We start from the raw sequence: 24,458 nt of genomic DNA, 5'->3' as shown, positions 1-24,458 counted from the left end.
TCACCAGTGGATCTACACTGACGGAATCCATACTGGCGATCGTTGATCAGATGGAAGGTTTCTAGGTAGTTTAAGAATTGGCAGTTAATTGATTTCTCCATTACTTTAGAAAGAGTAAAAGTAATTGAAATGGGACGATAATTGGATGGGAGGGATTTGTCACCCCTTTTAGGAACTGGCTGGATATGAGCAAATTTCCAAGCAGAAGGAAAATCACCTTTGCAATAAGAAGGTGAAAAAAGGCAGCAAAGAATAGGAGTAAGTTCAGGAGCACAGGTTTTGAGAACAAGTGGAGAAATACCATCAGGATCTGGAGCTTTCTTAGCATCAAGATTCATCAAAATCCTTCTGATATCCTTTTTGACGGAAGACCACAGGAGGCACTGAATGGAGCGTGATGGGAATGCTGGAAGGTGTTTTACCAAGTTCATTAATACATGAGCTGGAAGAAAAATGGGATGTTAGCAGGTCAGCTTTATCCTTGGCTGAAGTGACAACAGAACCATCTGGTTTGGACAGAGGTGGGAGCAGAGATGGGCAAAAGTTCCGGCCAATAGCTTTGGCAAGAGACTAGAATGCTTGGCTTCGATTAGGGCAAGAAGCAAGTTTTCTACTCTTAGCCTGTTCAAACTCTAGTTTGAACTGGTTAATAACTGCTTTACAGTTGTTGTGAGCTTTGGTGTAGGCAGAAAATGAAACTGAAGAATTAAAAACAAGCCAATTACGATATGCAACATTCTTCTCTTGAACAGTCTTAGCACATTTATTGGAAAACCAAGGTTTAGATAAAGGACGAGATTTTAAAGTGGAGTGTGGGATAAAGGATTCCATTCCTGCAAGAATAATTTCACTGACACAATCTGAGCAAACGTTGACATCAGAAGTTTTGAAACAGTAATCCGCCCAAGGAAAAGAAGAAAAGTAGTCTCGTAGGTCATCCCATTTTGCATTCTTGTAATGCCAAACAACACGAGGTTGGGAATAGCCATGAGATAAAGCCATGATATATATTATTTAGTGGTGCAGATAAAGAGAAAAGCTGAAACTGAAAATATTATAACTTTTAGGGTAGGGGATATATCCCTCTCCAGATGTTTCTTTAAAGATTGGGGAAGTAAATAACCCCATTAATGTAGAAAACTTTTGAAATTATCATTGCTTCCTTTTTCAACTAGAAAAATGGATAATTTTTGAAGTTATATTATGAATGGTTTTGCGCAAATTTTCCATCTTGTTTTTTATAAACATATCACTAAACAATATACTGTACATGAAAATGTATAGATGAACACAAATTTCTCACTTTCCTGCTTGCATGCAAAACCCCAACAATTGAAAAAATATATTGGTTTCGACCTCGTGCTACTTATCTGCTAACAACATCATTAGATGGATTTTATAAATAGCATAAAGAAACAGATAACTTGGACAGTCTGGTTTTAATTAAGATGACAAAGATTAATTACTTTTACCAAATAACCAAATATTCAATATATTTTTTCAATTGTTGGGGTTTTGCATGCAAGCAGGAAAGTGAAGAATTTGGGTTTCTAAAAATGCAATCTGAACACAAATTAGAAAATCTAAAATAACTCTTGAACTCAGTGAGTGTGAAGTTATGTATACTTGCTACCACACATACATTCTTTTCTGCTAGGATTAAGAATTTGGATCACAATGGGCCACAATAAATGGCATAGTGCTACTACTGCTGTGCTCTGCCAAATACGTTCAGGCATGCATGCACACAACTCACAGGACACATGTTTGACATGAATTATTTAGAGCACGAGTTTCAGTACATAATTTCTGCATTTCAAGCTACACCTCAACTCCCACCTAACCTACCCTAGTAATTAAGTCTTAATGTAAGTTAGGAGTACAATGCCCTTAACCTTTATTCGCTTTTCTGAAATGAATTTCAAAACTGATATAGTCATTTTAACAGTTCTCCAGTGTTTCATTCTTTTCTCCACTTAACTTCATTAATGTCAAAGAACTTAAAACTTTTTCATGTAGACATGTTAAAGAATGTGGTGCATTACTTCAGTCAGATTGGGCTGATAATATTCCTATTAATTTTCTAAGTTTATGTGGATATTCCTCACATAAATTTAGAAAATTTACTGTTTTAAATGTCTTGGTTATGGTCATTCTGCTAATTACTGTACACATAAATCTGTGACTTGTGTGCACTGTGGGCAAGGGGGGCCATGTCTTTGTTGATTGCCAACACAAGGATTTGCCTCCAAATTGTATAAACGTAATCGGAGAGGTAGGGAGTGTCAACGTCCACTAAGAGATCCTAATTGTCCTGAATATGTCACAGAGCATTGGAGTTAGCAAGTATGAGGGTTGTTAATGGCTAGTGGACACAATGTTAATTAATCTGGTTTTTCTAATAGTAGTAATGTTATGATCTCTATGTTACAATTAAATGGATGTATGAATGATGGATGAATTACGGATTTATATGTTTGAGAATAAGGTGAATATATTGTGCCTACAGGAACAATATATGGGTGTTTTAGCTAATAGTTATAAGGCAAGTGGTTTTCCAGTGTCTTCTAAAGTTATTCATACAAGCACTATGAAGCCAGAAACTGCTGTTATAATTAATAATCCTGATTTAGAGGTAGGTGACTGTGTTGTCTGGCATGTGTGCTCAATGCGCTACTTGCATTTATATTAATGTGGGAGTTATATCCTTTTATTTGGCTTCAGTTTATTGTCCTGCAAATCATGATATCGATGAGTCACTTCAATATTTGGTAAACTGGCCAATATAGGTTACAGTAATGTGATTATAGCTATAGATACTAATGCTAAATCATGGTATAGTTCTACTGTGGATAGTTAATGATAATGATAGTAGGGGTATCTTTTTTAAAGAATTTCTGTTAGGTTATAATTTAGATGTACTAAACTTGCCAGGTAGAACTTACCAGGTATTTCAAATATAGATGTAACTATTGTTTCTCAGCAGTTTGCTAGAAGGGTTTATAATTGGGATGTTTTAACTAATAGTGATCACCGAGCTATTAGATTTGATATTAAAGTTAACATGTGTCAAGTTAGAGATCAATCTGTGGATGATCTTAAGAAATTCAATTATAAGAGAATTAAATGGAATAAATTTAATAAAATTTATTCCATTTAAAAGTTTTCTTGAGAATATGCTTAGTAACCTAAATAGCTTGAATGCATCAAAGTATGCTTTTTATGTTCAGAATTCAATATTTAGGGCCTTGCAATTCGCAGCCATAAGGAAAAATATGTGTTAGGAAAGTCCCATGGTGGACTGAGGAATTGACAGGTTTAAAGAGGGAAGTTTTTTAATTAAGAAAAGTTCATCAAAGTTTTAGGAGGTGGGGATCAATCAAACCATTAGTATATAAAGAATTATATAGGATAAAAAGGAAGCTTTATCATAAATGCATTTTATGAGTCAAAATTAAAATCACGGAAAGAATTAGTTGTTACTGTTGGTAACACTAAACCTTGGGGTTTGCTGTTTAAGCTGACACGTAATAAATTCAATATTAACAATGTGTTAAGTACTGTGATAGTTAATGATACTGAAAACAATGATTGGTATACTACCATCAAGACAATAACTGATATGTTTTTGGATGATATAGCTTCTACGGATACCTATGAACAAAGTAGATTACGGGACGTTAACAGGTCTTATTTAGGTCCAGATAATATGGATTTATTTACAGAAAGTGAGCTTTTAGCTGTCTGTGCCAAGATCAATATTAATAAGATGCCAGGAATAGATTTAGTACAAAATAATTGTATTTTGAAGTTTGTTGAGATGTTTCCTAAAATTATGCTTTGTATATATTAATAAATGTCTGTTGGATGGAGTATTTCCAAGGTACTGGAAGACGGCATTATTAAAATTATTACATAAGCCTGATAAACCATTAACCAATCCTAGAGCATATAGGCCGATTTCACTCTTAGCAAATCTTGGAAAATTGTATGAGAGACTACTGTTGTTAAGATTGAATTCTTTATTAAATGAACATAATGTACTTTTTTGAACATCAATATGGTTTTAATAAAAATCTGTCTGGTGAGGATGCCATGCTTGATTTGGTTATTTTTTGTAAACAATCTACTGAGAAGTATGTCTTAGCTCTCTTCATCGATTTTGAGGGAGCTTTTGACATGGTTTGGTATGAGAGTATTCTATGCTCATTAAGACAACTTCGATGTCCTAATTTGCTACACAAAATGATCAGAAGTTATCTTGATGAAAGGAAAATTATGGTAAAAGCAAATTACTCAGTTTTTAACAGGAGTTGCCATCAAGGAACAGTTCTATGGCCTGTGTTCTGGAATTTGGTTCTTAACCAATGGTTGACCACCCACACACACACACACACACACACACACACACACACACACACACACACACACACACACACACACACCCCTCACTGCCACAAAGTGGCTTATGCTGACAACTTAGTGTTATGCACAACTGAAAAATCTAGGCAGGGTCTAGAAAACAGATAAAGTTATAGTGAATAACCTTGAAACATGGGCTGCTTTTCATAAGCTCAAAATTTCTGAAAATAAAACACAAAACAGTCGTGATGCTAATGAAGGGGAAGTTGAATTATGACAGACCACCACGATTGCTAATTAACAATAAACAGATACCTTTGGTTTTTAGGGTGAAGTATTTAGGTGTACTTTTAGATGACAAATTACAGTTTACTGCCTCTATAATTCATATTACTAGGTCATATTGGGGGCTCGGAAAGCGAGTTCTCAGTGTATATTAAAAAACTATCTTTTTACCTAGCGTTACTTATGCTGCATCTATCTCGAATAGACGCATAGAAAATGTTAAGTTTTGTCAAAAATTAACTTTTCTTCAAAGAGTTATGTTAGTGACAATATTAAGAGTTTGTAAAATGGTATCAACCAATGCCATGCAGGGGCTTTGCCCTTGGATCTGTATGTAGCATTTCAGTCTTTTTGTTATTTTATAAGAAAAGGTAGACAAATATCACTTATGGGTTTATCTTATGATTGTACTGGAGATATTAAAAAGGAAAAGAGTACTACATTTAAGAGATTACTTGACTTATGGCAAGAACATTGGAATTCAAGTACCACAGGTGAAATAATAGATTATTTTTACCTGTTTTATTCAATATTGATAATAAACTGAACAAGTGGTTTTATTTATCAATGGAAACCTCCTATTTATTGACAGTTCATGGATCCCTTAACTTCAAACTGTTTAAATTTGGTTTGGCAGATCAGCCATATTGCAGGTGTAGTTAGATTGAGTCTTGGGATCATGTGTTGTATGATTGTTCTTTGTATGAGGAATATAGACAAAAATTGGAGGCAATTCCAAATTTGCAAAGAGGTTGTGAATATGTTTGTTTACAATCAGTTGCTAATTTCATGGCTTTACAGGCGTTTGCAAGATTGGTGTTCATGAAAAGAAGGTGACTGTCTTCACTGAATGTTAATATTCATTAAAGACATTAGCAAATTTAAAATTGAGAAAGAAGTTCGACCAGGAGACACAATATCTCCGAAGTTGTTTACTGCTGCCCTTGAGGAAGCTTTCAGAAGATTACACTGGTTGCAGAAAGGAGTCAATGTGAATGGAGAGTACCTAAACCATTTACGATTTGCAGATGACATTGCGGCCATAAGCCACAATCCCAAAGAATTAGAGGAAAATCTTAATCAGTTATGCATAGTTAGTAAGGATTTTTGACTAAATATAAATATGGCTAAAACAAAAGTAATGATGAACAAGTATGCTACAGAAAGGGACATAATGATTGAAGGAGCAGAACTGAAAAGGTGGAGTCATACTTATCTGGGACAAGTTATTAGCTATAATAATGATAAATGGCTGGAAGTCAAAAGAATAATAAATTTTGGGATGGATAGTATTCAGAAAATATAGTCACATACTGAGAAGCAATATCCCACTTTGTCTGAACATAAAATAATGAATCAATGCACACTACCCACCATGACTTATGGAAGTGAAACTTGGACACTCACCAAAAGAATGGAGAAGCTGAGAACTACACAGCGAAGAATGGAACGAATTATATTGGGAATCAGACTGTTAGATAAGAAGAGAAACATATGGATTAGGCAGCAAACTCAAGTAGAGGACATTCTTATCAAAACTAAAAAATTAAAATGGTGTTGGGCAGGACACACAGCTGGAAGACATGATGACAGATGGACTAAGAAAATAACAGAATGGTACTCAAGAGGAGCTAGAAGAAAACCTGGAAGACAAAGATGGAGATGGACAGACGAAATTCATGAGTTTGTGGGTAGTAAATGGATGTCCACTGCACAAAACAGAAGGAACTGGACAGTTGCTGAAGAAGCCTTCATCCTGCAGATTGAAAATGGCTGATGATGAAGTCTATTTTTATGACTCATTGTCGATAATTGATGTTTAAAGTTTGTTTGATAGATGTACTGTTTTTTTTTTTTTTTTTTTTTTTGCTGGCATCAGCTAAGGTTGCTGATGTGAGATTACATTCTCCTGCGTGGGATTTTTTTTTTCCCTTCTTACTTATTTATTTTATTATTCATTTATTTTTTTTGCTGGCATTAGTCAAGTTTGCTGATGCGGGATTAATTCCCCTGGATGGGATTATTTATTTTTTGCTGGCTCCCATGTCTGGGCAGCCTGGAAGTAGGATTGTTGGCATCCAACAGCCTTGCACTACTGCCGGGTGCGGGATTATAGTGCTGGATTGCACTGACAGATTTATTAGACCCGGGTCTGGCTTTACGCACCAGGGGTGAGTGCCGGGTTGCATTTACCCACGTGGTGGCTGTCCCCGAGTGGAAAAGTGACCCGACTTCTTTACACTACGCAACACCTACACATTTACACTGTTTGAATCTGAATAGTCAGTCCTCGTATAGCAAGATAGTTGTGTTCCTAGAAACCTTCGTGCAATGCAAAATCGTGCAATATAAACAACAGGCCCTATGGGGAAAATAGGGTTAGGTGCCAACCACCCAAGATTGAACACCCATTGGTAACCAAAACATTACCAAACACAATAAATAATCGTAATAAAATACTTACGTATTTTATTACGACTATTATGTAATAAAATATTGTTAATCTAATGGATTTTAATTACACTTTGAGTTGTTCCTGCTATGAAAGTTGTTTTTATTTTCTCTGCATTCTTTCTAATTCTCGACGTTGCCTCATTTAGGCCTGCACCACGTGCAATATCACACGGTCTTTCATTTTGCTCATAACGTTTCACAATTTCATATTTTTTCTCTATCGACAGACTGGCCATAAGCCTTACCGGGAAAACCCCAGAGGCCGGTATGATTTTGGCCATAAACCATAGTATGAGGCCACTATAAATTTTCCTGGGTAAGAATTTTTGACCCAGTCCGCCTCTGTTTATCAATATTGCTTTTCTTTTTCTCTCTGAATCTGCAGTGTCTTCACCAGGACGTTTCCTTTTCACACCTTTTACGTATTTTACTCATTTTTAGGGTATGAAGCACAATTACAAAACGAGGAGGCACGCTTGATACACATAAACAAAGCTGCACGCGTGTATCAACTGAATAAACAACACCGTAAAGGCAGAGATACACTATTAACACCTCACATTTTACTAAAGCACATTTCTAGGGGTTACTACCATAAAACAATTTCCAGTTGTGTTTCTGCTAGTGGAATCTGTTATAAACTGGTAGTAAACTCGATCTAATTGCATTTGTGATTATACCGATTGCTGGAATTGTGTTGGTTTTTACGTTATTATGGTGAAATGTGTTTCCCATTCACTGATATAAAAAACATAAATACATTTTCAGAATCTTCTCTTCGTTCGGTTGGGGTGATTCTGCGTTCGACTGCCATTTCTTGTAAACACAAAGGCGAATCGTGCACAAGCGAATTCGGTTCGTGTTATATAAGATATCGTTCCCCTATTTATAAATCGTGTATGATCGAATTCGTGTAGTGTAAACACATATTATACGAGGACTGACTATACTGAGTTCTTTTGCCACAAGTGGAGACAGACGTATGTCTGGGAGCCACCTAGTGACATGAAAATACAATACAATACAAAAAATACTCAGGGAAGTGGAGAATGAAAAAGACTTGGGAGTAATTGTGCAGTCAGATATGAAGTTTTCTGAGCAGTGCAGATGTGCTGCAAGAGCAAGTCATGGAGTCTTCTGTCTATGATATAAAGGAATTTTTCTAGCAGAGGCAAAAAGGTGATTATCCCTTTGTATAAGGCAATGGTCAGGAGTACCTTGAGTACTGCGTATAGATCTGAAGACCTCATTTTAGGAAAGATGTAGAGTTGCTATCATGGGTATAGAGAAGGGCAACAAGATTTGTGAGAGGAACAAATGGATGCTCTTACCAAGACAGGCTTAATTTCTGTAAGTTGCAGCATCTGGAAACTAGGCATCAAGAGGTGATCTGAATGAGGTGTATAAGGCCTTGAATTGTTTGGGCAGGCTCAATGCTGATGGGGATTCTTTCGGTTGCTCAGAGAATCTGCAAGAATCTAAGGGGGCATAGATTCAAACTGAGGAAAGACAGCTGTAGAATAGACAGTTATTCTACAACTATCAAATTCCACAACAGACTTCCATATGTTGTTGTTGTGGAAGTTGATATCTTAAATAAATTTAATGTTGTACTAGACAAACATTTGGAGTGACTGGATGTTTGTCTAGTACAGCATTAGACAAACATTTGGAATGACTGGATGGGTGAAATGGGAATTTTTTTTTTTTTTTTTTTTTGGCTAATGCTATATAAGCTTGCTTTCTTGCATCATATGCCTCAACTAATGCTAATGTATCTCATGCATTTTTCTTCTCTGCCATGAGGCTCATTAGTTCATCTGACATCATTTAAGACTAAACCTTTAACAGAATGAAAAGCCTAGTAGCTTCCAAGATTAATTCCTTGAATGAATCTCATTTAGAATTCACTGTTGGCCAAACCGTATAGAATTTAAAAACTGTCTGAGACCACTTTAGTCACTCTTACGAAAGCAAAATCTCTTCCATTTATCCCTGATAGTAGTAACATCCTTAAATAAATCCCACATCAGTTCACTGTGATCACTGCCACCAAGTGGTTCCTTTATCTGCAGATCCTTAATGCATCAATTATCACTGCTGACAATCAGATAAAGAGTATTACTCCCTCTGGTTGCTTCTCAAACATTCGGCTTCAGGAAACAATCATCCAATAAATCCACAAAAGTCTTGCTAGTGTGCAAGTGACCAACTCAAAAGTTCCAGTCAATATCTGGGAAGTTTAAATCCCCCATTATAAGACAATCTGATTTACTGGCCCATTCTATTGCTCTGTACAGTTGTTCATTGCACTCATCAGAGTCATTAGGCCTACAACAAACTCCTACTCTCAATTTTCCTTTACTAGTCCTTATGTCACACCAAACTGACTCAACATTGCACTGTCCAAATGGATGTTAAATGGCTGTACCTCATTAAATTTTATGTGTTTCTTTACTAACAGCATGATTCCCTCCTCCCCTTCTATCATTTCTGTACACATTGTATTCCCTAAATTCCATTTCTTTATTTCTTATATCTGTGTGACAACACATCTCTGATATCCCAACAATATCTGCCTTTGATGTCTTGACCAGATACTCAAATTCATCAAATTTATTTACTATACTCCTAGCAGTGGTGTAAATGCAAGTATACATGCCCCTATTCTTACTCTTAGTTACCCTAACACAGCCCAGGTATTTACTTGTTCCATGATGACTCAAAGCAGACCTTGAAATCCCCCAGCACATTGCTTACCAGGCTGCTGCTCATTCCAATTGAAGCAGCACTTTCATCTCTGCTTGCGGATACTGTTAATCTATTAGTCTATGAAATCCCCCCCCAAGCTTAGTAGTTTGCTGACCCACCAAACACTGCCTTGATAGCATCAGCAAATATTCTTGCACCATTTCTATTTAATTGTATCCATCCCTATAGAAAAAAGCTCTCCTGTTAACAAGCACAGACCACACTGAGAAAAATTATACCCCATGAACCTTGCATAATCTCTCCAGGGCCGAACTGATTGACAAGACTCTCATCATATACTCCCTCCCATATGTCTCTGCAGAATTGCAAACACTTTCAAATTTAACCCTAACTAGTGACTTTTTTCAATATTGACCTGTACTTGCTAAGTATATCTGCAGATCTCCTACTCAATGTCATTAGTATCAACGGGAACAACAATATCAACCTTTGTGCCCTTAAAAGATATCTGTTCTACAACATCATCAACTTTTGCCCCTGGCAGACATACCCGGGTCCTATTCCACCCATCCTTTTTGCATAATATATTTCATGTCTCCCTGACAACAGACTCACCGACAATAACTAGCTCCTCCTGTGGGACCAGCGCATTCTGCCCTGAAGACTGCTGCGGTGTTGCCTGATGCACACGAGTGAGCTCCGGTATTCAGTTGGGCAACTCCCCATTTTCATTCCTTCGAGGGCAGCTACCCTACTCTTCAAACTCTCAAAGAAACCATCAAAACGCTGAGTTGGTGTCTAATTTCTTGAACTCTTTGCACCTGGCACACACAAAGATATCCTCCGTGCATAGATCATGTCCTGTTCCAGAAGGATCCTTAAAGATTTCACAAGTTACACATTTTTTTTAGCTGTGATGCATTGGAGAATCATCCCCTTTGATTCTCCTCCAAGCCACAGCACTCATGCTACTTTTTACCTGTTGCTTTGCTGCTCTAGTCTGGGGCATGATTTCCATTTGAATGTAATTGATTAAAAATTAAAATTAATAAGATTAAATTAATAAAATAATTTTAATTTTTCCCTGTAGAGTTGGCTCAGGGCCTCTATCTCCACCTCTGGCCAAGAGAGACAAGCTGCTGTAGCTCGTCTCTCGTAGTTTCACGTCTATATTCACATCTCTCGTGAATATATCATCTCTCGATATATTCGATTATCGAAAAGACGATCGAATATATCCCGGACACAATCCTGATCTTACTGAACCACTGTCTCACAGAGGGCTACTTCCCCACTGAATGGAGGTCAGCAAGAGTAAGATTCATAATGAAGGATCCGAAAAAGCAACAAGACTTTCCAGGATCCTATAGGCCGATCACACTGCTCTCAGGGGTCAGCAAGACTTTCGAACAACTGCTCAATCAAAAGATTGAAACCCATTACATTGGCGTGGGGGTTCTCCTCTCTGAATCAATATGGTTTTAGGAGAGAGTGCTCTGTAGCTGATGCTCTCGAGAACAAAATAAACAAAGCACACACCTACACCAGCAAGTATTTTCTAATATTCTCAACAGATTTTGTTGGGGTGTTTGACTCGCTTTGGTGGCCAAGTGTCCTCAGCAAGCTCCTTCCGGAGCTTGCTGAGGACACTTGTCAGAGCTCTGTACTGCCAGATGTCGTGACCAGTCTTCAGGGGGGGGGTGCCCACAGGGCACTGTTCTGGGACCCCTCTGTGGAATCTGGTCCTTGATGAGTTCTTAAACTTTGATCTGAATACAGTCCTTAGGTCCTTGAGGATGTCACAGACATTCTCTCAGATATGCCAGACAAGCTGTACTTGCTACCTGTGACTCTAAAACGCTGATGGAACTGATATTCAGGTAAAACTCAAGTCAAGTGGACCCAATTTCGGGAAAGTCCGGATGGACTGTGACAGCCAAATCCTCTGCTTGCACCTTCACGATGGTGGGACTGCTAGTAATCCTGGGTATGACCTCCATGCACAAGTACATGGTGGGTGACCACCCAGGTGTGAACCAACGTAAGCAGGGGTCGAGGTGTGGCGACCACACAACATGAAGGAACGCCGCCCCTCTATGTTACCAGGCAGTACTAGGTGGTAGATGACTCATCAACCGTTGCAATACCACCACTTTGCTTATTGGAGGTTTGAAGTGGTGAAACCCATGTTTAGTCTCTAGAGCTAAGTTCTGGTCAACCCTTCCCCATCTCTTCCATCATGCAGTATGATTGATGACTTTTGAGGTTATGATGAACATCGTGGTGAGATCCAATATTCCTTACATTTTGAGGGTACAGCTCTAAAAGGTGTTCGTAGGCCGGCAGCTAGTTAGTACACTGGACCGAACCTATTGGTAAGTCTCTAGGAGGCTTCCAGATCAGCTAGTGTATAATCTTGCTACCTCTACTCTGCAGACAGTGACTGGAGGGAGTCCGAGTAGTGCGTATGCAGGGAGCATTGTCGAGGCCACGTTATGTCAAGGATCTGGGTATATTCTTACCATGTGTACGCCATATCCAAAAATTTCATTACTTCATACAGCATGTCCCACCCACTTTTTCTTACTATTGAATACACTATGAATTGTCAAACTAATAGAGCAAGCTTATTTGCGAAAAGATCTAAACCTCCCAAGCACTTCCTAATTCATTTCACAAATATACGTGGTCTCAATTCTAATCTCAACGATGTCCATTTCCACTTGCAGTCTGCCAAACACCATGTACTTTTTCTGGGAGAATCTCAGTTATCGGTTGATTCAATTACTGCTCATCTCAGATGCCCAAATTATTCACTGTATGATTCTTTTCGCCTCAAAGGTGGTACTTGTGCATATTTCTGTTCTGATATTCCCTGTCAGAGACTTGGCAATTTGGAGTCTCCTCTCTATAATTCATTGTATCAAATTCATCTGTTGTCTCTACCGTTCTCCCAACTCCACTAATCACTTGGAGCTCTTTGACTTCCTCTCTTTGCAACTTGACTTTCTCCAGTCCAACTTTCCTAACAGTGAGGTAATTTCCCTTGGTGATTTTAATGTTCACAACTCCAGCTGGCTTCCGTTTTCTAGTCACACCGACCCAGCTGGTCGAGATGCTGAGGCTTTTGCAATTACTAATGACTTAGCACAGATTGTTCATTTACCTACAAGAATAATGAACAATGCTAATCATACAGCCAATACGCTTCATCTTTTTCAAACAAACAACCTTTCTAAGTACACGGTCGAAGTGAGAGGTCCTTCAGGCACTTCGGATCACAACTTGGTGATTGTCTCTTCTCCAATGGAACCTTTATCTTATGGCTATTCCCAACCTTGTGTTGTTTGGCATTACAAGAAAGCAAAATGGAATGACCTGCGAGACTTCTTTTCTTCTTTTCCTTGGTCGGATTACTGTTTCAAAAGTTCTGATGTCAACGTTTGCTCAGATTGTGTCAGTGAAATTATTCTTGCAGGAATGGAATCCTTTATCCCACACTCCACTTTAAAATCTCGTTCTTTATCTAAACCTTGGTTTTCCATTAAATGTGCTAAGGCTGTTCAAGAGAAGAATGTTGCATATCGTAATTGGCTTGTTTCTAATTCTTCAGTTTCATTTTCTGCCTACACCAAAGCTCGCAACAATTGTAAAGCAGTTGTTAACCAGTCCAAACTAGAGTTTGAACAGGTTAAGAGTAGAAAACTTGTTTCTTGCCCTAATTGAAGCCAAGCATTCTGGTCTCCTGCCAAAGCTATTGGCCGGAACTTTTGCCCATCTCTGCTCCCACCTCTGTCCAAACCAGATGGTTCTGTTGTCACTTCAGCCAATGATAAAGCTGACCTGCTAGCATCCCATTTTTCTTTCAACTCATGCATTAACGATCTTGGTAAAACACCTCCCACTATTCCCAACACGCTCCATTCAATGCCTCCTGTGATCTTCCATCAAAAGGATGTCAGAAGGATTTTGATGAATCTTGATGCTAAGAAAGCTCCAGGTTCCGATGGTATTTCTCCACTTGTTCTCAAAACCTGTGCTCCTGAACTTACTCCTATTCTTTGCCGCTTTTTTTCACTTTCTTATTCCAAAGGTGATTTTCCTTCTGCTTGGAAATTTGCTCATATTCCGCCAGTTCCTAAAAAGGGTGACAAATCCCTCCCATTCAATTATCGTCCCATTGCAATTACTTCTACTCTTTCTAAAGTAATGGAGAAATCAATTAACTGCCAAATTTTAAGCTACCTAGAAACCTTCCGTCTAATCAACGATCGCCAGTATGGATTCCGTCAGTGTCAATCCACTGGTGATATTCTGGCTTATGTTACCCATTTATAGACTAATTCAATGGAAAGGTTCGGTGAAACGGTGACATCTCAAAGGCTTTCGATCGTGTTTGGCATAAAGGTCTTCTAAACAAGCTTCCATCTTATGGTTTGCCAACTGTTTTTAGTAACTGGTTATCCAGTTTTCTCTCTGATCGCTCACTGAGGGTGATGGTAGATGGCTCTCTGTCTTCTAACTTCTCTACTAATGCCGGTGTCCCACAAGTTCAGTTCTTTCCCCCACTCTTTTCCTCTTGTATATTAATGACCTGCTTCCATTGACTGGAAATCCTATCCATAGTTTTGCCGATGATAGCACATTGCATTCCACTTGCCATTTTGAGAAACCTTGTCCTGCTCAATCAGCTTCAACTTCTCGAAAATCTGCTATCAATTCCTTAAATGCCGATCATCTTCTGGTAATTCTCCAGTGGGGCAAAGACAACTTAGTTGATTTCAACCCTTCTAAAACTCAGTCCTGTCTTATATCTCGCAAAAAGGATTCTTCTGCTCCTATGCTTATCTTTAGTGATACTCCGATTTCCAGGCAAAGTGATATATCTCTTTTTGGGGATTACCCTGACTTCTAATCTCTCTTGGCACAAGCACATTACAAATATTGCTTCCTCTGCATCTAAAAAACTTGGTTTTTTCTTTCGCTCTCGGCGTTACTTTTCTTCCAAACAGCTGCTCACTCTGTATAAATTGCAAATCCACCCTGCCATGGAATATTGTTCCCACATCTGGGGTGGTGCCCCCAAAACCTCTCTCAGGCTTCTTGATTCCATTCAGAATAGGGAAGTTAGGTTAATTAATGACTCATCTCTGCACTCGCTGTCTCACAGACGTACTGTTTCTGCTGCATGTTTCTTCTACAGATACTTCCATGGGCACTGTTCTTCTGAATTAGCTTCTATAATTCCTGCTCTCTCTTTCAAAACAGTCCGAACACGTGCTGCCACCAGCCAACATCCATTTACTGTCCAACTTCAAACTCAAAGAACCAACTTTTCATCTTCCTCATTTATTCATTCAACTGCCGTTTTCTGTAACAACCTTCCTTCATACGTATTTCCTGAAAATTACAGTCTACAGAAGTTCAAGTCCAATGTCAACAAATATCTTCTTTCATCTTCTCAACCTCCAACCCAAGCAAGGTACTAAGTACTATAGGTTTTAACACCTCTCATGTTTGGGGTTTACATAAAAAAAAAAAAAAAAAAACAGTAAAAATGCAAGTCTATGCCGATGACTTGATAATGATGCTTGAGGCATTCAGCAGAGCCCAAATGGAAGCAACAGCAAATTGAGCCATCTCAACACTGCTGCACTGGACCCAAGAAAACCTTCTCAGAATTTCATCGGAAAAACAGAATTCAATCCTCTTGAGGGGGATCTTTGGATATTAGGATGACCACAGATAAAAATTCACGGAACAACAATAGAGCTAAAAACGGAACTAAAATATCTCGGGATAATCCTGCATAACAACATATCCTTCACCCCACATCTCAATTACTTACGTACCAAAATCAGGAATTACTCTGCTATGATTTCCAGAGTTACCAGGGCTTGAAGAAGAGGACACTCTCCCTTTTCTACAAGGCTATTTTCATCCCGGCTCTGTCATATGCTGCAGTTGTGTGGTACAACAAAGCAACTACTGCAGTAAACAGGAGAAAATTAGACACCATACAGCACTCTATCCTTCTGACTATCTCCAGAGAGTGTTGTACGGTTAGCACCCATGCACTCCAGGTTCTCATTGGATTCCTTCAACTGGCCCTGGAAATTGTGTGCCATGGACTGCTTTAACAACTGTCCAAAGGGAGAGCGGCCACCTGCATTGGCTTCACAACTGAACCAACAAACAACACAAGTGCTAACGACACACCTGTTGCAGACCTGGCAGGCCTGATGGTCCGACTCCCCCAAAGGAGCCATAACACAGAAATTCTTCCCGGATGTACATTAAATATACCCAAGCCAGCCTGCATGGTTCGCTCCAGGCCTCCATACCACATTATTTCTCATGGGACATGGTTCCTTCAGGAGGAAACTCTGACTTTGGTATCTCAGATTCACCACAGTGTCACTGTGGAGAGGAAGAAACCTGGGACAACCTCATACATGAATGTTCTAACTACGAGGATCTGCGCCGCATCCTCATCACAAAGACCCATTTCACACTCAGGAACCAAGAACAGCTCGTGTTGCAAAATTAGGAACACTACTGTGCCTTCACATTCTTCATGCAGGAGCTCTTTTCAAGACAAAACTCTTCCACAACCATAGAACTATGGACTGACACCTCATAAAGCTACCGGCATGGCTTCTCAGCAAGTCTACAAGCCCACAACAATCAATCCAAATCCTCCAAACCCAGTGACTATTAAAAGACAATACACTACTAGAACCAGAGGAGAGAATAAGAAAAGAAATGGAAACAAAAGGAAAAGGTAAAGAATAGTTGTTTGTTTGTTTGTTATTTGGTTTTTAGGAGCATTAGCAACTAAGGCCATATTGCTCCGGAATATGCGGCGGTCATTCCCTGACCTTTCCGCATCCTCCGTATTTGGTGGTGACGGGCTCGAACCCCGGTCTAATCAAGAAGCGTGTGGTGCGCACTGCTGCTCCTTCCCACCTGGCTACGGAGGCGCCTAGGAAAGAATAGGAGAAAAGGAAAAAAGAAAAAGAAAAGAAAAAGAGAAATGCTTTGAAGGCAAGAAAGGAAAACATATTGACTGTGACAACCAAACCTGGACAGAAGGAAAAAACCATCTCCTCTCAACCCCCTTTTTCCCAACTGGTGGGGCATGGGCCTGCCCCACTGTCTTCCTTGGGGTGCCTTCTCTATTGCCCCAACATTTCTGTCTTTTCCCTCCAGTCTTCAGTCTTCTCCCACTCTGTCTAATCCATCAGCGAATGCCCACACGTCAAAAAATTTTAAATGCTGAAATTCAAACTGCATACCTCTCGGCCTAACCAAATTCCAGCAACCCCCCCCCTTTTTTTTTAGGGCCTAGCCACTGAAATCTCAGGAAACTAAGTGGCAGGACCTGCCAGAGTACAACTAAACTACTTGGTTTCCTGGTCTGCCTCCACGGGGTGAAAGTGGAGTAACGCTGGGCATCAGCAGGGGTCCAGCAGCTAAATGACCAGATTAACAATGGTACACGGCACTACACTTGTACAATGACCATACACTTTTAAATCTCTGGCATTTCCAGCGAAGTGGAACACCCACAATGTGAGCAACATGGAGATGGGGGAAACCCCTGGTGCCGCTAAACACACTTTACATTTTACTTACCCATGCATAAACCATCTCCTTCATACTCTTAGCATTTAACCAAGAATATACTTTTAGATGAAAGCAGATATTTGTTTACATTAGAATGAATTTGAACTTCTGTAGACTGTAATTTTCAGGAAATACGCATGAAGGAAGTTTGTTCCAGAAAACAGAAATCGAATGAATAAATGAGGAAAAAGAAAAGTTGGTTCCGTGAGTTTGAAATTGGACAGTAAAAGGATGTTGACTGGTTGCGGCACATGTTTGAACTGCTTTTGGAAGAGAGAGTGGGGAATTATAGAATCCAATTCAAAAGAACAGTGCTCGTGGAAGTATCTATAGAAAGGCATGCAGCAGAAACAGAATGTCTATGAGACAGAGCTTGGAGAGACTCTGTTGGAGATGAGTCATTAATTAACCTAACTGCCATCTTTTGAATAGAATCTACAAGCCTGCGAGATGTTTTGTGGGCACTGCCCCAAATTTGGGATAAATATTCCATGGTAAGGTGTATTTTAAATTTTTACGGAGCGAACAGCTGTTTGGAAGAAAAGTAACGCTGAGAGTGAAAAAGAAAACCTAGTTTTTTAGATGCAGATGAAGCAATATTTGTAATGTGCTTATGTCAAGAGAAATTATAAGTCAGGGTAATGCACAATAGAGATATATGATCTTGCCTAGAAATAGAAGTGTCCTTTTTGCGAGATATAAGGCAGGTCTGAGTTTTAGAAGAATTGAAATCAACTAAGTTATCTTTGTCCCACTGGAGAATTACCTGGAGATCAGCATTTAAGGAAGTGGTAGTTGATATTCCAAACGCTCAAGCTGTTAGCGCAGGGCAAGGTTTCTCAAACCGGAAAGTGGAATGCAATATGCAAAACTACGGATAGGAATTCCAGTCAATGGAAGAAGGTCATTAATATACAAGAAGAAACAAGTGGGAGAAAGAACTGAACCTCGGAGAACACCAGCATTAGTGGAGAAGTCAGACAGCCATCTACCATCGCCCGTAACGAGCAGTCAGAGATAAACTGGATACCAATTACAAAAAACAGTTGTCAAACCATTAGATGGAAGCTTATTTAGAAGACCTTTATGCCAAACATGATCAAAAGCCTTTGAAATGTCGTGAACAAATGCTTGAGTTCACCAAACGTTTCCATTGAATTTGTCCATTGATGAGTAACATAAGCCAGAATACCACCAGTGGATCGACACTGATGGAATCCATACTGACGATCATTGATAAGATGGAAGATTACTAGATAGTTTAAGAGTTGGCAATTAATTGATTTCTCCCTTACTTCAGAAAGAGTAGGAGTAACTGTAATGGGACAATAATTGAATGGGCGGGATCTGTCAACCTTTTTAGGAACTGGGTGGATATGAGCAAATTTCCAAGCAGAAGGAAAAACACCTTTTAAATAATATAGCGAAAAAAGGTGACAAAGAACAGAAGTTCAGGAGCACATGCTTTGAGGACTAGTGGAAAAATAACATCAGGACCTGGAGCTTTCTTAGCACCCCAAATGATCAAAATCCTTCAGGCATCCTTTTGACGGAAGATCACAGGAAGCACTGAATGGAGTGTACTGGGAATGGTGGGAGATGGTTTACCAAGATCAATACATGAGTTGGAAGAAAAACAGGATGACAGCAGGTCAGCTTTATCTTTGGCTGAAGCAACAATAGAACCATCTGGTTTTGACAGATGATGGGAACTGAGATGGGCATGTTTAACAGTATCAAAAGCTTTCCTGAAATCCAAGTATTGACATCAAAATTATTTTTTGCATCCAGTTCCTTTGTTACTGCATCACAGTATACACTAAGATTAGTTAGACAAGATCACCCCTTAACATATCTATGCTGTGACTGGAGTATAATTGCATTCCTCTCTAAATGGTCTTGCATTACTTTTTTTTAACTAGACTCCATTATTTTCCCTGGAACAGAAGTTAAGCTGACAGTTCTGTAATTACTCATGCCACTCTTTGATCCTTTTTGTGAACTGGGAATACGTTCGCACATCTCCAATCTATAGTGAACTCTCCTGAATCCAGAGATGCCCTCATAATTATGACTAAAGCTTTGCATACCTCCTTTGCTGCCTCCTTTAATATAACTGGATTGATCTTATCCACCCCAGATACCCCTTTTTATGTTAAGCATCAAGAATTTTCTCTTCCACTTTGCTCTCTCTCTCTCTGTTATCACAAAATCATTTTAACACCCTGTTAGATTTTGGTGATCTGGCACTGCGTATACTAATTTACTTCTATGCATATATACATGTCTGAAATTGAACTCCCAAATCTGACAAACCATTATTTGGATCAGAAGTTTTCTGGCTATGATTAAGAAAATGGATAAATCCAGCAAGAAGCATTAGACTTCACTGGCAGGATGGAAGCTTTTCCTCAGAGGCACAAAAGTTCTTCCGCATTCCAAAAACATTGAAAAATTGGGTAGTTTATTTAATTGTCTAACTGATATTCACAAACAAGATTGGTGACCTATTAATAATGAAGTGATAATTGTTCAGTTTTTGTGTAAAAATGTATGAACACAAAGTAACAATTCACTAAACAAATATATTTAGTAAATTTTGTATATTATGTAGTTTACCCCTCTCTCCCTTGAAAAAATAAAATAAACTATAAAGTACTATTAACAATCAGTTGCAATATAAAAATCTGTGGCTTTTTTATGCCTATAACCAGTTCATTTAGAAATCATTTAGAAAATTCCAAGATTCAGCAAGGATCCCTTGGAAGATTCAACTGTGTGCACATCCTGGGCAATCCAACCCAGGATCTCTCCTATTGTCAAAGCAGGGCCAAAGTGTTATATTGAAGATGGATGCCATAACGACTAGGTTCCCTCTCCCTTTCTGAATTTCCACAGGTCGAAACACTCGGAAACACACCATATTCCTATAATGTTATCTTAGAATCTAGGCTGTGGGCACTAGATTCCAGAAATGCTAATCTGGAGGACTAGCACACATCACCTTTTTTATGCCTATAACCAGTTCATTTAGAAATCATTTAGAAAATTCCAAGATTCAGCAATGAGGGAGGTTTCCTCATTGCACACAGGTGCCCACGCCAGGGAGTCAGAATATTCAAAAGCTGCTGGTGGAATGTTTGAAGTTTATGAAGAATGAAGGGATATGTAAACTTTCACAACTCATCCACAGAACAAAGTACATGAGTTGTGAAAGTTTCCTATTTGTTCTGGACAACAGCTAACCATTCCCAAGATCTACAGTTTCATGAAGAGCAAAATGCTAGTAGATAATACTTGGTGGGGGCATCAAACTGCACCATTACATCTCATACTATTGTGGTCATGCAAGTGTAGCTGGTACAAGAAAATATGTGAACTTGAGTAGTTCAGTGAATTGAATATTCACTGAACTGCTCACACTGTTCAAATTTGCTTTCGGTCTGCACACATCATTCTGTATAAACATTTACATTACTTGTTATAGTGCTCATAATACATACCAAAAGGAAAAAGAACTGCATCATTAGGATTTGGCACAGACACATCTGCTTCGTTACAACATGAAGGTAAGGTTCTTGCAACATATCATTAAGGGAGATGAAATATAACTCACTATGACCACCACAAAGTATTAAAGTTACCAATGGAAGCAGTCTGTGTCAACCCAAAAACAACAAATAAAAAAAAAAATTAAAAAAAAAGAGACCAAATCCACACCACATATCTACTAAGGTTTCTCTCACCTTGTTTTTACAACATGTAACACTACTTATACACTGACAACACGACATCTGACTTCATTTGACTGAGAAGTGCTGTAACATCCACCACACACCTCTCATGTATACGATCTGAACAAGCATAAGAAAAAACACAAGGTCTTCTCTTGTGCTTGTTCTCCATAATTTTTTTTAAGAAATGCAGCAGCTTCTTGATGAGCAAAAAATGTTATCTCACTTTCAGCACAGCTGGGTAGCATTTTGCTTTTTTAATTCTTTTTTTATACAAAAAATGTTTCAGCTCCACCTTCTGCCTTATGAACAGCTCAACTTTTAATATCACTTTACATGCATCACACATTGGATGTGTGATGCATGTAAAGTTAGTAGAGGCATATGATGCAAGAAAGCAAGTTTATGCAGCATCACCCAAAAAAAAAAAAAAAAAACCATTTCACCCACCCACTGTTTGTCCAGTTCTTCCTTGAATTTATTTAAGCTATCAACTGGCACAAGAACAGATGGAAGTTTCTTACAGCAATCAACTACATGCTGGGTAAAGGCAAATTTCCACACATCTATTCTACAACAGTCTATCCTCAATTTGAATTTATGCCCCCTTCTGGCTCATAATCTCAGCAAGAGGAAGAATCCCATCAGAATTGAGCCCGCTCAAACCATTCAAGATCTTATACACCTCAATCAGATCACCTCGCAGGTATCTAGTCTACAGACGCTGCAATTTTCAGAACTTAAGCCTTCCTTGGTAAGTGAAATTATTATTTTCCCCCAAACTATAGTTAATCTACCAGGTCTATAATTACTCGGGTTGATCCCCCTTGAATTGGGGATACATTTGCAAATCTCCAGTCTATGGGGACCTGCCCTGAGTCCAACAATGCTCTAATTATGGCTAAGGGTTTGCTTATTTCCTTTGCCGCCTCCTTTAATATAAATGGATAGATCCCATCCACCCCAGGTGCCTTTCTTATGTTTAACTTCAACAATTTCCCCTACACTTTGCTCTCCATTATTACAAAATCACTTAGCTCCTTGTTAGAATTTAATAAGCTTCTGTCCTCCACTTCCCTACAGGATTCGTCTTGTGTGAATGTAGATGCAAAATACTCATTCAGTTTTTCAGTTATCTCAGCAGGATCATCAACAATTAATCCAAACTGATTCAACCCCTTCCCTTCTAGAGTTTATATAAGTAAAGAAGTCTTTGCTATATTTTCATAATTTTCTACGTAATTTCAATATAATAATTTTCAAGAAATTCAGGATGATTTTCAAGAAATTATTAGAAGCATAGTCTAGAAGAGCTGCAGGTATATCTTTATTGTCACCATTTCATTAACCCATGAAGAGCTACTTTCATTAGACTAATTTTAAAAATAGCTTTCATTATAAATTATACCATGATCAAAATTTTTATTACACAACTAACAACAAGCAATTATCACTGGTTGGCAGACATGTTGGACATAACAATTTGAAAATTTGGTGTTTTCATGGCTTCCATTTTATCATAAAACCTTACTCCTATTTACATTAAGACTGAAAAATACACAACTGCTTTAGAAAGCAATTATACACAAAACAAATGAACTTATACAGTAATACTCTGCTTTTTTCAGCTTGGCTACACATCTATACTTTTTTTATCAAACCAATTTGGCAGATATTAAGATATAGTATTAAAAACAATGATACTCTATACACTAATTTAAAGAACTGCAGATTTGGGGAAGAAGTAAAACTATTTTCACTATATGTAACCTCACTATACACTAACGTGAATGTATTATACGTGCTAGATATAATCCGAGATTTATTGAACAATAATACTATCAGCATTAATAGTATCAGGTTGCCTAAAAAGATATCTTTGAGTTAATTAAATTACTGATTGAGGCAAATTATATTTTATTTCAGGGTAAGATTTATACACAGATTTTTGGTTTGCCCATGGGCCTTAGCCTAAATGGCTTAATTGCAGAGATTTACTTAGATAGAATAGAAAACATATACTTAACACAATTCTTACCGAAAATTACATTTTATGGTAGATACTTCTACCATAAAAGTAGAAAATAGCTTTCAGCAAGAATTAATTTAAGTTCAATCCAGCATTCATTTGAGAGCTTTTGTTGAGAATGATATTCTCACTTTTTATAGAAAATACACCAACAAACGATCCTTCACAATTCTTTTCAGCCATGTTTGTTTATTGTGCTATTTGATAGCATATATTGTTGTGGAAGCCTTTTTTCATTGATGAAAAATTTAAAAAAAAAAAAAAGTAAGAGATTACCTCAATCTTTTTTATGCAATGCTTTCAGTCAATTCTCTCCAAATGTAACGAATAAAATAAGATGAAAAAACAAATTAATGATTTCCCTCACTCAGAGAGATACGAGCAAATTCAATGTGCAACGGAATTAAAATTTGGATGAAAAATCAGAAGGAGGGGAAACAGCTGTGCATTTCATTTAATTTGAGTGTTCATCCAAATTTTAATTGTGATTTTAATAGTGATTTAATTATTTATTATCGGAAGCAGTTTTAATTATTTATTCTGACACAATGTCTTCTCACACTTGTGATCTTGCTGCGGTGGTTTGATGTGTTTCGGGGTCGGGTTGGGGCTCTCGGCTTTCAATTGCATTGTGCGTTGAATTTGGTCGTATCTCTATGAGTGAGGGAATTCATTAATTTGTTTTTTCATCTTATTTTATTCGTTACATTTGGAGAGAATTGACTGGAACCATTCACGAAAAATATTGAGGTAATCTCTTACTTTTTTTTAATATATTGAAAAATCGTGGAAGTTATTGAGCCTTTGCAGCTCTGAAATTTTTTACTTATTGATGAAAAACATAGTTAAATTCATGGTCATTATTGACAGATGAACATTTATGCAACGTAGCTCATATTACTAAATCAATAAGTCACGTGTACCAGTGATTACTGAACTTTTGTGCACACAAAAACAGTGCCAAATATCTCACTAACAATTTAATTTGCCTATTCATGTACTGAATAAATAATAACTTACTAACATTTTTTTCTTTGCATTTGTAATTTTAACAGTAAAAATATTTTTAAAGGTCCATTTACATATATGTGCTTCTAGGCATATGCAGGAGCCTTGATATGACATACATATGAGAAAGTAGCTAGATAATTGCAATATATCGTTGTAATTTTCCTTAATGGCCCGAAGAGAGTTAAATTTCTGAATCTGGCCCCTCAAAGGTTGGACGCCCCTGTTCTAAGGTATATGGAAAT

At 38.0% G+C, this 24,458-nt stretch overlaps 1 protein-coding gene across 1 annotated transcript in view; it reads right to left on the bottom strand.

Annotated features, from left to right (window-relative positions):
- The window catches only part of Nup107 (nuclear pore complex protein Nup107), a 446,410-nt gene that overhangs the window by 276,906 nt on the left and 145,046 nt on the right, over positions 1-24,458 (bottom strand). The gene's annotated exons all lie outside the window — the stretch shown is intronic.

Source organism: Mastigoproctus giganteus, chromosome 5 (assembly GCF_048544385.1).
Source record: "Mastigoproctus giganteus isolate SK-2022 chromosome 5, ASM4854438v1, whole genome shotgun sequence".
Classification (NCBI taxonomy): domain Eukaryota; kingdom Metazoa; phylum Arthropoda; class Arachnida; order Uropygi; family Thelyphonidae; genus Mastigoproctus; species Mastigoproctus giganteus.
This window is presented reverse-complemented; position numbering and strand designations above follow the sequence as displayed.